The sequence below is a fragment of the Vanellus vanellus genome, assembly GCF_965231255.1.
Source record: "Vanellus vanellus genome assembly, chromosome: 8".
Taxonomy (NCBI): Eukaryota; Metazoa; Chordata; class Aves; order Charadriiformes; family Charadriidae; genus Vanellus; species Vanellus vanellus.
This window is the reverse complement of record NC_138913.1, coordinates 23,695,301-23,709,749: the sequence shown is the minus strand read 5'-3', so window position 1 is coordinate 23,709,749 and position 14,449 is coordinate 23,695,301.

Below are 14,449 nucleotides of genomic sequence, written 5' to 3'. Positions count from 1 at the left end.
GAGGAAACTGCTTCTTATGGGCATTGCCCTTTCCTGAAGTTCCTCATTGGCCCTTTCATACCCCTGCCAGCTTACCTGGAGCAACATATGTGCATGCAGGGTGTTTGGTTATTTCCTCCAGGGGCTGAAAAAAATCTAGCATTTTCTTTACCTCGGAGGAAGGGCACAAACATGGGGCTGCCTGTCTCCCAATACTTTTGTGGCTACTTGATATCTTTAAGGCCATAGACAGGGAAATGGGGGAGGAAAGAATGATGTAGGGCAAACGATGAGATGGCTACAGATCAATAGAGTGTAATCATAGGCTTTGCTTCCTTAAGATACCAAAATAAAGCCGTATGGAACATTTTCAATGCAGTGTCCAGTACTGTTATATAGCTGCCTTCTGTTAGAGACACAAACAGGATTTCTGTAAAGTGTTGTCCTGGTTTGAGGTAAAACAGAACCAATTTTGTTCAGTAACTTCGTTTCTTAGCTAGGCCTCTCTAACTACTGAAATTAACAGCCCCAGTGCCAGCCGGTGTCGTGATTGTCATCTCGGGAGCTTGATACGGTTTTGTGCACATTTTTCATTATTTCTTTTTATTTTACTATTAATATTTCATTAAAGTGGTTTAGTTCCTTCTAAACTCATAAGTCTCTTTTTCCTCTTCTGCCTCTCTCTTTGAAGAGGGGTAGAGGGGAGGGAACATCTGTCAGTCCCATCTGGGGTCTCCCAGGTCCCCAGTAGCGGATTTGGCCTAAACCATGACGTGTGGATATGTATGTGTAATGAAGTGTATAATAAGGGAACTGGTAATATGGTGTTGCAGAGGACATATTTCCTGTAGGTGCAAAGCTACTTTTAAGTTTCTTGAAAGTTTTCAACATGAAGCATTAAAAAGGACCTTTATTTATTGCAAAAAGAAAGAGTGTTCTAAACAACTGGCCAGCTAAGTGCTGGTAGTTGAAACAATTGCATTCTGACAAATTAATTTTGTAAAACTAAAAAATGGACTGGAGTTCTATAATAGAGGAATTCTACACATTTTTATTGTTGCTGATTCAGTTAGAAATACAGCAGCTATAATGGGGTTGCAACAAGAGATACAAAAGTTGTAAGGAGGAAGCAACTATGATATGGTTTCAGCCTACTGGTAATTTCTTCTTTACAAGGGTCTCGCTTCTTGGGATAGCCAATCCATTTGGCCTTACTTTTCTGAGATTTCAGCTTACTTCCTTTTGAAATTATTGTCATGTTTTGAATTTGTATGACAACAAAAAGTTTTCTGGAAGCAGATTAGCATATTTTAAGATAAAAAATACTACAATATCTTTCTTCCAAAGAAAAAGGTTAAAGTAGTTTGGGATACCTATCACAAGCACCTATAGTTTATCCTCATTGTACCAAGTGCATTTTAACAGAGAAGGGGAAGGCTAACAATAAAGCACCGGTCCACTTTCTTTTCCTCTCAGGTAAAGACTAGAGGCCTGGAAATAAGAGCTGCATCCATATAGCTCATTCCATATGTTTGGAAATTAATATTCATGAAAAAATATAACTGATGCTGTTAGCTAGACGCATACATGGTATAATAAATAGAGTATGTGTTGCTGCTTGTTGCAGTAGGCAGCTCAGTCCTGAGGGTCCAATATTTGCTTGCCTTGATTGTTCTACCCAGGATGCCCCCACTATTATGTAGATTCTTTGTTTCTCCAGAGCTCAGCCATTGCTTATTTTCTTTATGGGGATATGTGGCACCTCCTGAGATCACTGCATTTTACTTTGGATCTGTTTGCCAGGATCTCTGAGCTTGACTAACTTTATTATCTCGAGGTAGTATTATGGATGGCATACTAATTCCCTAAGCATTCTGTGAGTTATCTTGTAATCCAAATGACTATTATTTTCATTAGATCGTTTCTTTTAGAATATAAAGAGGTTTTTATATATTTAGGTCAACTCTATAGTATTGTAAAGTGTTTGTTTCATACGCGAAGTTAATGTGAAGTGCTGTTCATTGCCAAGAGTTAATACTTGCAGTGCAGTGAACTGAAGTAAAACTCATTGCAGCCTTAACTTGGAAGATGGTAAAGATTGATGGAACACAGTGGGTTTAAAGAAAAGATGTTATTAACATGTAGGTGGCAGAGCTCTGAGACAAACGCCACTCTAAATCTGAATTAAAAGCTCCCTTGAACCTATAGTATTTCACTTTGTTGCAGATCAGGGATACAGCAGTGTTGTGGAATGCAGTTTGTCTCTTTCAGTCTGAGATGCCCAGCCTTTTTCTCTACTCACCCTCTTGGAAACATACTAGCCTTGGCTGCAATCCTGACTCATATACAGAGATCAGAGTATTAAACTCACTTGGATAATGAGGAACTAAAATTCCAGTAAAGAAATCAGAACTTTCAACAGAACAGTCAAAACTGTAGGGTTCATATCAGAAAAAAATAGTCCTGTCCTCTCCAAAACCTGCAATCTGCCAGTAGCAGCCTCGTGGAGCATAAACTGATAGTTTTAAAAAATGGTTGTTTCTTCAAATACAACCATATATGTGGTACATACAGAGAAAATAGATACTGCAGTATGTAAAGAATGGATTGGAAGTTTCATATTTGAAGTCATCTAAAATAATATCACTTGACACTTTCATTACAAGCTTGCCTTTTCAACTTACAATTCTCCCAAACTTCAGCTGTGTGGGTTTAGATTTTTTTTGTATGGGATGTCTTTGTCTGAAGAAGGGACCTATACTCAGCTTGTATTGTCAAGTTTCTATTTATTAAAAGGTATTAAGGGAGCACAAAATACCAGCTTCTTTTAAATCGGGAATGGGATAATCATCAATATTTTTAGCAGCATCTGATATGGACTTAATTTGAGCAGAAAATATAACACAAAATATTAATCGTGGTAGCACAGTAAGTTACCGGCATGCTAATAAACAGGAGAGAGATGTCCATAAACAGGGAACTCTGACAAAAAAAAGGTTCTCAGTGAGAGTGAACGAAGTGTTGTACATAATATAAAGACTCCCATTCTTACCCAGTTGTGCTACAGCTTCTTTGAGTATATTTGATTCATTAGGTAACTGCTTTCTTTCTGTCATTTATGTAATCACTAAGCAGGAATGATCTCGACTGACCTGCTAGTGCTTCTGATTTATTAACACTTGCTTCTTTGTGTTTTATTTTCTGGAGGCCATAGTCACAATTTTGGCATGATTCCACTTCCATTAAGACCAGTGGCAAAAGGGCAGGCCTTGAAAACACAAAAGTGATTCAGAATGCAACAGTATATATCCTCCCAGGTATTCCAAGTTTAGAGCATATAATTTCTTTTTTTATTAGATTTACAATGTCTTCCACTGTAGCTGAATGTTGGTATCAATGTACTTTTATTGAGTTTTGAGGCTTCAAATAAACTTATTCCATTTTCTCTGCTCTTCTGAAAGCCTATCTGTCAAACTATTTCTAAGATCTGATTCAGCAAGCAGTTTAGTTTGCCCTGCATATGGTCTTGAGATAACATGAACTAGAAAACTTACAAAATTATTTCTTCTTGTCTGAGGAGTATCAGTCCAATAGCTACTTAAAGATTTCTATAGCATTGTTCATGATTTCAGGACAAATACATTCATTTATTTTCACTTTTAATTGCTGTTATATGCTATTGCCTTATCACTGCTGAGTTGGAGTATGGTTGGGACATGATTCAGCATAGGGTTTTCCATAAGCTCACAAAGAATGTTTGTTGAATAGTGTTGCCAGTCATTAGAATTATCTGTTGCCAGCACTTTGGAAAACTGAAAATACATGTTTGTGTTCTGTTACTGTTAGATGAGATTGACATACAGTCATTTTTTTAATCCAGATGTAAAGCAGTAATAAAAGGAACTTCAAGAACAGCTGTATGGACACTTAGTTAATGCAAAAAGTTTGTGGCCAGGCTTTGATAATTGACTATAGCTTGTGAATGAACAAAGTTGTTTGTTTTCTCTTGGTCAGGCAGTTTTGTGTTTTCCCGATGCAGAGATGAGGTCTCAGCCCCTCATGTAACAGCTGCATATACAATGCGCATAACAATACAGAATCAAACCGTCAAAGCACATTTACTTAGTTAAAACAAACTGAACAGTATTAATATCTAAATATTCTACATTAGTATGTGTTTCAAAGGAACAGTAATGATGTTAAAACTACTTTTACGGGGTTACAATGATATAAGACATTTCAGTTGTATATTTTCTCAACAAAGAGAAGGAAATTGAGGTTAAAGAGTAGCTGTCATTCTTGTTACCAAGATCCTATTGCTTAGGCACTCATCCCACATGACCTAATGCTCTCCTATGAGCACTCTTCAGTTTTATAGTTTGATAGCAGTGTTTCACCACAGGCTCAAATGCAGGTCAGACTTGTGGCGTGCTAGGCACATAAAATCAAACCCTTACTACTACATTTTGTTTTCAGGTCAGGCTAATTTACATAGGCTAATTTACATAGGGTGTCAGAATAAGCTTTTAGAAACCCTAAATGTGACCATAATCCAGAACCATTCTCTCAAGATAAGCCTGTCAAATGGAAAGTGGCTAAGTGGCTGTGTCAACAGTTTTAGGGCTTTTTTCAAATTTTATTTTTATGGTTTTTTAATTTGTTTTCAGTAGTTGGAAAATGCAGGGTTTGTTTTTTGTTTGGATTTTTCTTTTTTTAGGAAAGGTTAAGACCACTCTGTCTTTATGGTTTGAACTGCATAGTTACATGGTTTCTAAGTTAGCACTGGAGTTCAAACAATTAGCAGTCACAGAATTGTATGGCATTTCTGTAGCACTGACAGTATGTCTTTGTATTTGAAGCTTTTTCTTCACAATGACACAGTAACAAGTTATTTATGTAGGAAAGCAGACAGTGATAAAAGCTGTATTAGATTTTATCCTTGCTCTTTTATAATAATCACACATAAATAATATATTGCCAGAAGCAAATGTAATAATGTATTTATATATACAAGTGCTGTACAAGCTGTTCCTTTTGTTTTCCCATTTCTAGTAGGACCTGCATCATTAAATTTTTCACTGATACAGTCATGTATGTAATTAAATAGTAAAAGTGTGTGCTATGTACCCTTTTCATCTAGTCTGAAGACTGCACGTTATCACAACCATCCCTGTCTAATGTCTGAGTTTTTAAACTCAGACTGTAGCAATTAATGCTTTTAGTTTTGAATGTCTCCTTTTCAGTCCTTTGTCAATATAAATGGAACCTGACATAGAATTTGCAGCATTCAGATCTTCTGGACAAATTCACTCTCAAAGATGAAATATATAATTTATTGATGAGTGAGGGTCAATACAGGGTCTTAGTTCAAGCTGAAAAAGTTGAGGCTTTTAATCCTAGAGGTTTCTGATTCAAGTCCTCTTATGCTACTGTTCTTGAAAGTGCAACCATTCTCTAATATATAGTCAACTTCCTGCCTCCAATTAGTAATTATAACAATTACCTACATAGTTTTGCATCCTTTGTGTAGAAGCACATTGAATTCTTCTATCAAAAATGCATACGTTCTAGTATTATATAGCTATCCAAATTAAAACTGATGAATTTTAGTAATATGTAGCTAGTACGTAGTTGGAATTTAATCCCCTCAAAGTAATAGCTCTTGTAAAGTTGTGATATGGTTTAGATTAAACACATTGTCTTAATAGTTCTCTTCTTAAAAAAATATTGTGAGAATATTATTCAATCTACTATGGAGACATAAAATTACAAGAATGACAGTATTTGTTGTTTCGGGTCTGTGAAGAGACCAGGAAACTCAGATAAAAAATCCTCGGGATGCCCCCCTCAACTGTGTGTTTAGAAGATTAGCCACTAGATGCCGCCTTGATTCTGTTAATCTCTTTTTTTTCTTCCCTGACTGATGTCAGGATCTGAAATCCTGAAATTTTTTCTTTAGTAAATCCGGCTCAGAAAGAATGATTTTCACGTATTTTTAAATGGTAACTTTGAAGGCCTTCTACTGAAGTAAATAAAATTATTTCAATTTTCACCTCTGCTTTTAACTCCAGCCTGTTTTGTGTGGGTTTCCGTTTTGTTGTGGTTTGTTTGTTTGTTTGTTTGTTTGGTTGGTTGGGTTTTTTTGTGGTGTTTTTGTTTCTTTGTTTGTTTGTTTGTTTTTTCTTTAATCAGATTTTCTTTTTCTGTTATACTGAAAATTTATTTGTCTTGGAGAAAAACCCTTTAAATTTTTTTTTCTTCATACATTTTTTTTCCATGTTTTTCATGTCCCTCTACTTCACAACTGTAACTTAAAAATAGAAGCAGGTCAGGATAGTGTCCTTTACACCACCTATTAACAGATATTTAGCATGTGCGGATAAACGTTTGTATAAATGTGTTTCATTTGGTGCACATTTTTCCTTACCAGGAGGGTGGGGGGAAATAAACTACAGTTCTGTTAGTTCTGTACTGGCATAACTGTATCCAATTTATGATATGGACTCATACATTTGTAAAAATTATCACTGATCCTGGTACTGACATGTTTATATCCATAAATAATTCCTGTGTGGACCAGGCTGGAGAGAGACTGAAATCTTCATTTTATCCACAGATCAAGGGAAGAGTTGTAATTTCTATTCCTCATTCATTAGTCTCTGCACTAATAAACTTGAGGTCTGTAGTCTGTGATTCACAAGCAGATTACCATAATATAAAAAATTAATGTGGGTCAGCTGCTCCACGGTGAACTGTGTGCATGTTTCTACCTGGCATTTTCTTGCCATTAATCTAAGGAAAATCGCAACAGCCTCCTCCCTTTCAATGAAAGATGGAGAATTTCCTCATTTTTGGTTAAGCAATACTTCAGTGTAGACATTCTCAGGTAGACAGTTGCATGTGAGCAACCTGACAACCAGTTGACCAACAGGAACTATTTCCTGCGTGATAATTTTTTTGTGTGTCAAAGGGCTGCACTAGGCCATCCTTTACAAAAAACTTACTATAACAGACCTTTTATGATAGGACATTACTGTTCCTGTGCATACTTGGCTGTTTTGCTGACAAAACCCCAGCCTCATTAGATGGGCTTGTAACTGGAAGAGATGTTATCCACTGTTTGAAACTCTTAAATTACTTGAATATAAACTTTAAAGAAAATGCTATCTGATTTTTTATGTGAACTGTTTAATGACAACTGATTAATGTTGTTATGTTAAATGTAATAGAAATCAGTGATAGAGTTGTTTGAGTTGCTTCTAGAGATGGGACTCAGAAGACTGGCTTTGACTGCAAATAGAAGTTGGGAGCTTATATAAAATAACACTGTGAGACTGTTATTTTGTCAGCAGTATATTTGGTGACTGTATGTTGGCTGAGAGAATTTTGTATTTTGGGAAAGTAGATTTGATTTGAACAAGACAAAAACTGGGCTTTACTAGCTTACATGAAATACATATTTATACTTTCAGTGACGAAAGGAAGTTTTTGGCAATAGGCCTTTGCAGTGTAGACCAGACATTTGAGGAACATTTTCTATGATGAAGATGGTAGTATAGAAAAAAGATATGCTTATTGTATTACTCATTTTATTAAAAATATCATTATATAAATTCTCTTCTAAAAAAATAATTAAAATATTTGTCTTCAGAGAAGAGGCTACAAATTATTCTGTGGCTTCAAGTAACTTCATAAAGGGCCATAGAGCGTATTAGTATGAAGTATTTAAGAAAGCGTACCTATATCATCCATTAGATAGGACAGGCATGCTGTACTTTGCAGCTCATTTCACCATATACAGTGACATGGTTACAACCTTACACGTTAAGGAGAGCTATATAAACCAAGATCTTTTTTTCCCCTCTCTAATTAATACTGCCGGATAATAAGACCTGTCATTGAACTAGATATAAAAGTTCTCAGATTGAATCCTCTGCTACCTAAAGATCTTCTGTGCTGTCTTTTTTGATACATAATCTTTGTAATGCAGGGGAAAAAATGGTAATAAAAGCACCAAGCTACCTTTACGCTCTTCAGTCAGTGGAGAATAATTACTGCTGATGCAGCTGACAGGAAAGGATAGGAGTAATAATGGTTTTCATTACCAAAACCTAATGGAGTGGTCAGGAAAAAAGAATAACTTATAATCTTTTAACAATCTAAGAGCAATTGATTGAAATGTTTCCATATTTCGTTCTTTAGTCCAAGTGGAATCCAGAAAATAACTAAAACATGCAGGCCAAATGCTCTAGCATTGATCTAATATTTGAGAAAGTGATTTGCACTGTAAACTGCTTAAGGTGAAACCGACTGTTCTGTGTGTGAAGCTGTAGACATACATGGCTGCAGAATTATATCCAGAGTGTATATACTTAGAAGTCTTGATTGTTACTATTGTTGGTAATCTAAGCAAAGGACTAAGTATATTTTAGATATATTGCAGGCCCAGATTTTTAGATAAATTGTAGCACTGTTGTTATATCCAATAGAGCGATACTGATTTATTCTATGAAAGGATTTTAATCTGTGTCTGATTCCATTTGGAAACAAATTTGCAGTGAGAGGTGGATTATTTGGTCCTTTTTTAAACCCTATTCCAAGGTGCCAAAATATGTTCTACTTTTCACTACAAGATTCCTAATATGTTCAAGGTCTCATTTTATTTAAATTACTTGCACTAGTACAGCTACAGAGTTCTGTCATATACTTTATAAATAAAAATACATATCTGAGAAGTTATTATAGTGTTTTCATGCACATTCTTGTTTATAGTTTGCTTATATTGAGATCTAGAGTAAACCAAACAGATTTTTTTTCTTTATTTATGACTTTGGGAAGGATTTACTTTCTTTGAAGCAAAAACCAAACATAAACTGTATCAACAGAATATAGAGATTTATCCTTGCGAAAAAACAAGCTATGAAGTAAACCCAAGCCTGAGCTCAAGAGCCAGAATCTTCATTGCCTTGCACTTCATGCTGTGTCAATGGAGCATTACAGAGGCTTAATCTACTCTACTAAAATATGTTCTGCAATTCCTTTGAGTTAACTTGTTCCATTGAAAGAGTTCAGCCAGTTGGTATGAGATCATCTCCTGATAAATATTACGCTCTTGCAGTACTGCATTGCCCCTGTAGACTCTGATAGTGCAGGTACAACACAAGCTAAGTGAGGTGAGTCAGGTAGGAAGAGGTGTAACCAAACAGTCTGATAACCCTCTTGCTGTGAGCAGATGTATCTGGAAGTCCAAATGGGGCAAGGGCTGGAGCTGTCTAGACTTCCGTTGGGGACCTCACTGGATCCTGCAGCCCGATGTCCAGCTGTTAATTTATTCCTGCCATTGTGATATAGTCACAGTCAACACTCATTTTGCACTGCTGCAGAATGACTATGCAATCATCATGGCAGTAGAAAATCTGGTTCTGCTTCCCATTTTAAATGGCACAAGTTCACTAAAACAGAAATAGTTCAATTATGATCATACAAAGCCCTTCTCTGGAAAACAGTTATTTTCCTTTAGTGACTTTTGATGTGCTAACATTTTAGCTAAGTGTTCGTGTTTTCTGTGTATTCAGTTTATGCCATCAAGGAAAGCAATTTGCTGTAATGCTACTCAAGGCACCCATTAGTAGCAAACAGCAATCTGTGTTTTTAGAGAACCAAGGCTGTTATTTTACAAAGGGAGCCATTCAACTCTGCCTTAATCCTCTAGCCAGTAAAGCTCATCTTCCAGGTGTTATTCCTGACTATTTTACTGATACTGGCTTCCCCAAAAATGTTTAGAAAATGAAAACCTAATTTAGATTAAGGTGTTGGTGATTTATTTTAAAAAATACAACGCGATATATATCTACACAAATAAATGTAAATCCACATTTTTTTTTGAGATAACAGAAAAAATTGCCATATGTCACATGCTCTTATTTTTAGTTGCATGTTTTGAACATCTATGTGAAACAAAAAATGTTTATCTTAAAACCTTATTCCTAAATATTTGGGAAGTTTATTACATTCTTTTGTTATTGAATCTCTAAAGCAGGTATGAATAACAGTGAGTAGTAATACACATTTTTCTGACACTGATACTTTGAATGCATAAAATTCTGCAGCTTCAGAGTCTATATTCTGTGTTATCAGTAAATGTGCATGACCTGACTTGGGATCTAGATGAATGGAATAAATGACTCCACAGAAGTGCTCCCTGCTTAAGTAGTACTGCTTGCAAACCCAGGTCCAATCTACAGTTAGGGTCCCTTATAATTCTTTAAAAAGCTGACATTGAGTTAAAAAGGTGTAAATAAACAATAAAATTATACATCTTCAGAATATACTATTGGCTCACTTGTCATGCCAACTGATTTTACTAAGACTTTACTTGCTTTTGTGACAAAGGCTCAATATCCTTTCTCTGATCAAGCCAGAATATATGACCATGTAGTATGGTACTTTTCAATCAATGAATCAATGTGTTGAAAGGACATACCAAAGTACTCAGTTGGGTTTTAGAACTACTGCATTGGACGGCATGTTGGAAGAGCATTGCTTTAGTCTGACCACCAGAAAATTTAAGCAATCTTTGGTTTTAGAGCACCTCCAGGAAAAATATATACTTATTCTTCAGTTATTAAAGTTCTTTTTCCCTACACATGTGTAAGAAGAGTTGATCAAATTTTGAAAAAAACAATTGATCAGATACTAGAGATAGCCAGAAAAAGAGACATCAGAGAATTAAGTAGATAGCAAAAATATTAAATATTATAAGGTAGTCAGTGAAACAAGTACTACTCTGAGCAGGAGAACTAGAGAAGCTTGGTTTGCTATGGATTTTGTCTCATGATTGAATTCATTGGTATCAAGATATGAACTCCAGCCGAAGGTTTTGCATGGTTACAGGCCTTTATCATGATTTTATCCAAAGTGATTTTTTGGGACTTGATAAACGTAAGTTCATCCTGTAGCCTGTCTTTTACTGAAAACATTCTGTCTTGCCATTAATTTTCATATAAAATTGTAGAACTGTTATAGCTTAGAGAGTCTTTATCTTTTGTCGGATTTGGTTGGCCAATGTACACTGGGCAACTGGTTCAAAAGCTGTGACAGTGTGGGTAAACAAATATTCTGGACACCTATGCCTCATTTTCTTAAAAAATGAGGCTAACGAACCCCTCTCCCCCTAAATGTAAATGCACGTATGTGTAAAGGTGCGTATGTGTAAAGGTGCATATGTGTAAATTCAAAAGTGAATGAAATAGAGGTGATAGATAAAAAAGCAATTAAGAAACTATAGGAAAATACTTGACTTTGGGTGCAGTGGCAAAAGGCAGCAAAGGGCACTACATATTAAAGGCAGTTCAAAGGAATGCCCTTGGCAGCTTTCGCAGGAATATATCCTATTTAACTGTCATGACATGGTTTAATTCTGAAGTCTCAACTACATTTACAGGAAAAGCCTTTGTGAAGTGTTTATCATGTTTTCTGAAAGCCTTTCTGTGACAGACCGTTACCTAAACTAAAAACAGCAGGAATCCAAAGTATAGCAACATGAAAACTGGTAAAGAGCATTTCCAATGTTTCTTAAAGGCCTCTTTCTGGGTCTTGGTAGATAAGGGTTTATGCTGTAGCCTTTCGCTTACTGCAGGTACTCTATTTGGCCTTTTTTTTTTCATAAACCTAGTAAGAATATAATATGTTTGAGATCTTCCTGACGGTCTTTTTGTCAGCTACAGGTACAATGAAAGGCTGAGCTTGATTTGCTGATGGAAGAAAGTGGATACTATGGTTGGACCATAGAGTCTCCACAAGCTCATCTGCCAGCGGTCCTTCATTATCTCTTGAGTACAGAGGTGTTGTCTAAAGTCCACATGCAGTTTCCATGCTGAAATTCAAGTCTTTTACTTCTTGTCCTGTCTTTATTTTCCTGTCTTTGGGTATGGATGATAGCGTGCTCTCATTCCTTTAGCAGCAGCCTTTCTTGTTTGTGTTCTTATGCCAAGAGGAGTCTCTGTTTGCTGTCCTAATCTTTCCATGGATTCCTCCACATCTAAGAGCTCTGGAATATGTACTGTCATATACTGCATTCCCATTTCTATTTAATGATGACTGAAGCACTGCAGTGTGAGCTATAATTAAAGCAAGTGTGATATTTAGAGAATAACTGACAATTTTTTGCTGCTATTGAAAAGCTTGTCTGGTTAATTTTATTTTAAATCTCATTTTCACAAAATGATTTCTTCTAATCTTCACCATCTGCATAACAAGTGTAATAAGCAAGATGAAATTAAAATATCTGCAACCTCTGCCCTTCAAATCAGTCATAAATTAAACCTGAAAAAAATGCGTTCTAGTGGGGGAAAAAAACTTCAGAAGAAATTCTTTCTATTAATCTCTCCCCACTAAGGAAAAATACATACCCTTGCTTAAAAAGAATAAAAATACATGTAATTAAGCAACTTCTATTGGTGAAATTTTATTTGTCTTCATCAGATCATGAGGTAAATGCTGATTTAGAAACCTCAGACTTTTTGCCAGATGGCAATGGAGCAGACATCTTTCACAAGCAGCAAATCAACAAAGCGCGTAGGATATTCATGAAAAATTTGAAAGCCATTCTGTGCACATAGTACCTCGGTGACCCTTCAGAGCTCAACAGAAAGAGAGGATCTTAGGAACTAGTCATACAACATTATTGGTAGAAGCGTTTACAACATTATTATACAGTGTTTTGCTTACAGTGTTGCTTTCTTCTTTTAACAGTTGCTAAGAAAATGCTAGTTGACTTCTAGGGAGAAAAATTGGCTCAATGCAGAGGATTTTTAGAATCAATGTAAACATTTCCTACACGCACCTTTGTCATTGTCATTTGAAAATTCTAGTGACAGTTCTGACTCTTTGCCCAGTACTGTACTCACTAGGAAGTGCTTTTGTTATAGTACTGGCTTTTCTGTTGTTTTGGTTTTTTTTTTTGTTTATCAGAAGGTTGCAGGTAAATTCCCTTCCTGTTAGCTGTATTTGAGTAATATTCTCTGCGAGAAGAATCAATGCAAATGGTAATCCTTCAAAACAGCTGAGGCAGCATTGCATGCCAGAGGGCTGAAAAAATGTGAATGAACATTCTCTGATTTACCAGCAAAGTCCATTCCTCCCGTGCAAGCATTTAATCTGCTGACAAGGTGATAAGAGACTTTGTACAGCTTAGACACCAACCTAACAACACAAATATGATACAAACAAGTATATCTTTGGAATTAATTATAATGCAACATAATTAATATCTCCTCTGTCTCCATTTCTGTGCATACAGTTGTAAAGGATGCTGCCTGTTCTTGCATATCAATATGTGAAGGAAGAAAATGTTGTTTTGGAGAGTAAAAAACCTTGCACGTTTTCTCATTACCTGTTAAAAAGTCTGAAATTTTAATTTCCAAAATTGGCAAAAAAACCCGAGTCAGGTCCATTTTTCCCCTAATCAAAGTTTACTCAAGTGCCCAATTGCCTACTTCATTTACTGCCCAACTATATCCATTAGATAAAACTAGTAAACATAATAAGAAATCAATTGAAGAATGCTTGCTTTCCATCTTCAAACTCATCATTTGTGAATTAATCATGGTTCTTTGTGATATATGAAGGCTTTTCCTTTGCTTTATTATTTGGTGTGAAGTTATGAAACCCTGCATTGTGCAGGCTTACTCCTGGCAAGAACCAACTATGAGAAATGTCACTGATTAAAACATGCACATTTTGCTTCCTAGTGATTACTTTTTTCTGATATAATTTTGACAGCTTGAACTGTGGTACTTCTTAGCCCAGTAACTAGCAGAGATTTAGAAATAGGAATTAAATATATTTCTACTGGAAAGTCCAGGTCAGGGATGAATAGGAGTTTACCAACTTCAAGTGCAGTTTCTTCAATGCGAAGTAACATTACAGCCTTGTCCGATTGAAATACACGGGAAGTTTGATACCAGGTCAACTTTTATCAGGAGAAACAAAGTCCAATTCATAAAAATATACTGCCATACTCACTTATATGCCTATGGCCATGTAAGTAGTAGTGACATTAATCAAATTTGGGGTTTTGCAGATGTAACCTTGTTTTCAGCTGGGAAACTGTCTCACCCCTTTCCTATCCTGAGCTATTGACAGCGAGTAGGCTAAGTAGCAGGTGGAGATGGGGAGAAAGCATATGTTCCTCCATTTCTGCAAAGTTTTTTTCCACATCTTTTCTCTAATTCCCTACCACTGATCTGTTTAGTGAATTTCCACTCCTCCCATACTAAACAGAAGATGAGGGCCTATGGACAAGAGGGAAATGAAATGGTGATAAAGTTTATGTGAAAGTTTATGTACCTGCAAGGCAAAGTTGTAGGAAAGACAGTATATTTTATTAGAATAATTCATATAGTTGGGAAAAAACAGATGAGCTTTTGGGCATACAAGCCCTTCTTCAGTTCTTTGGAATGTGTGCACA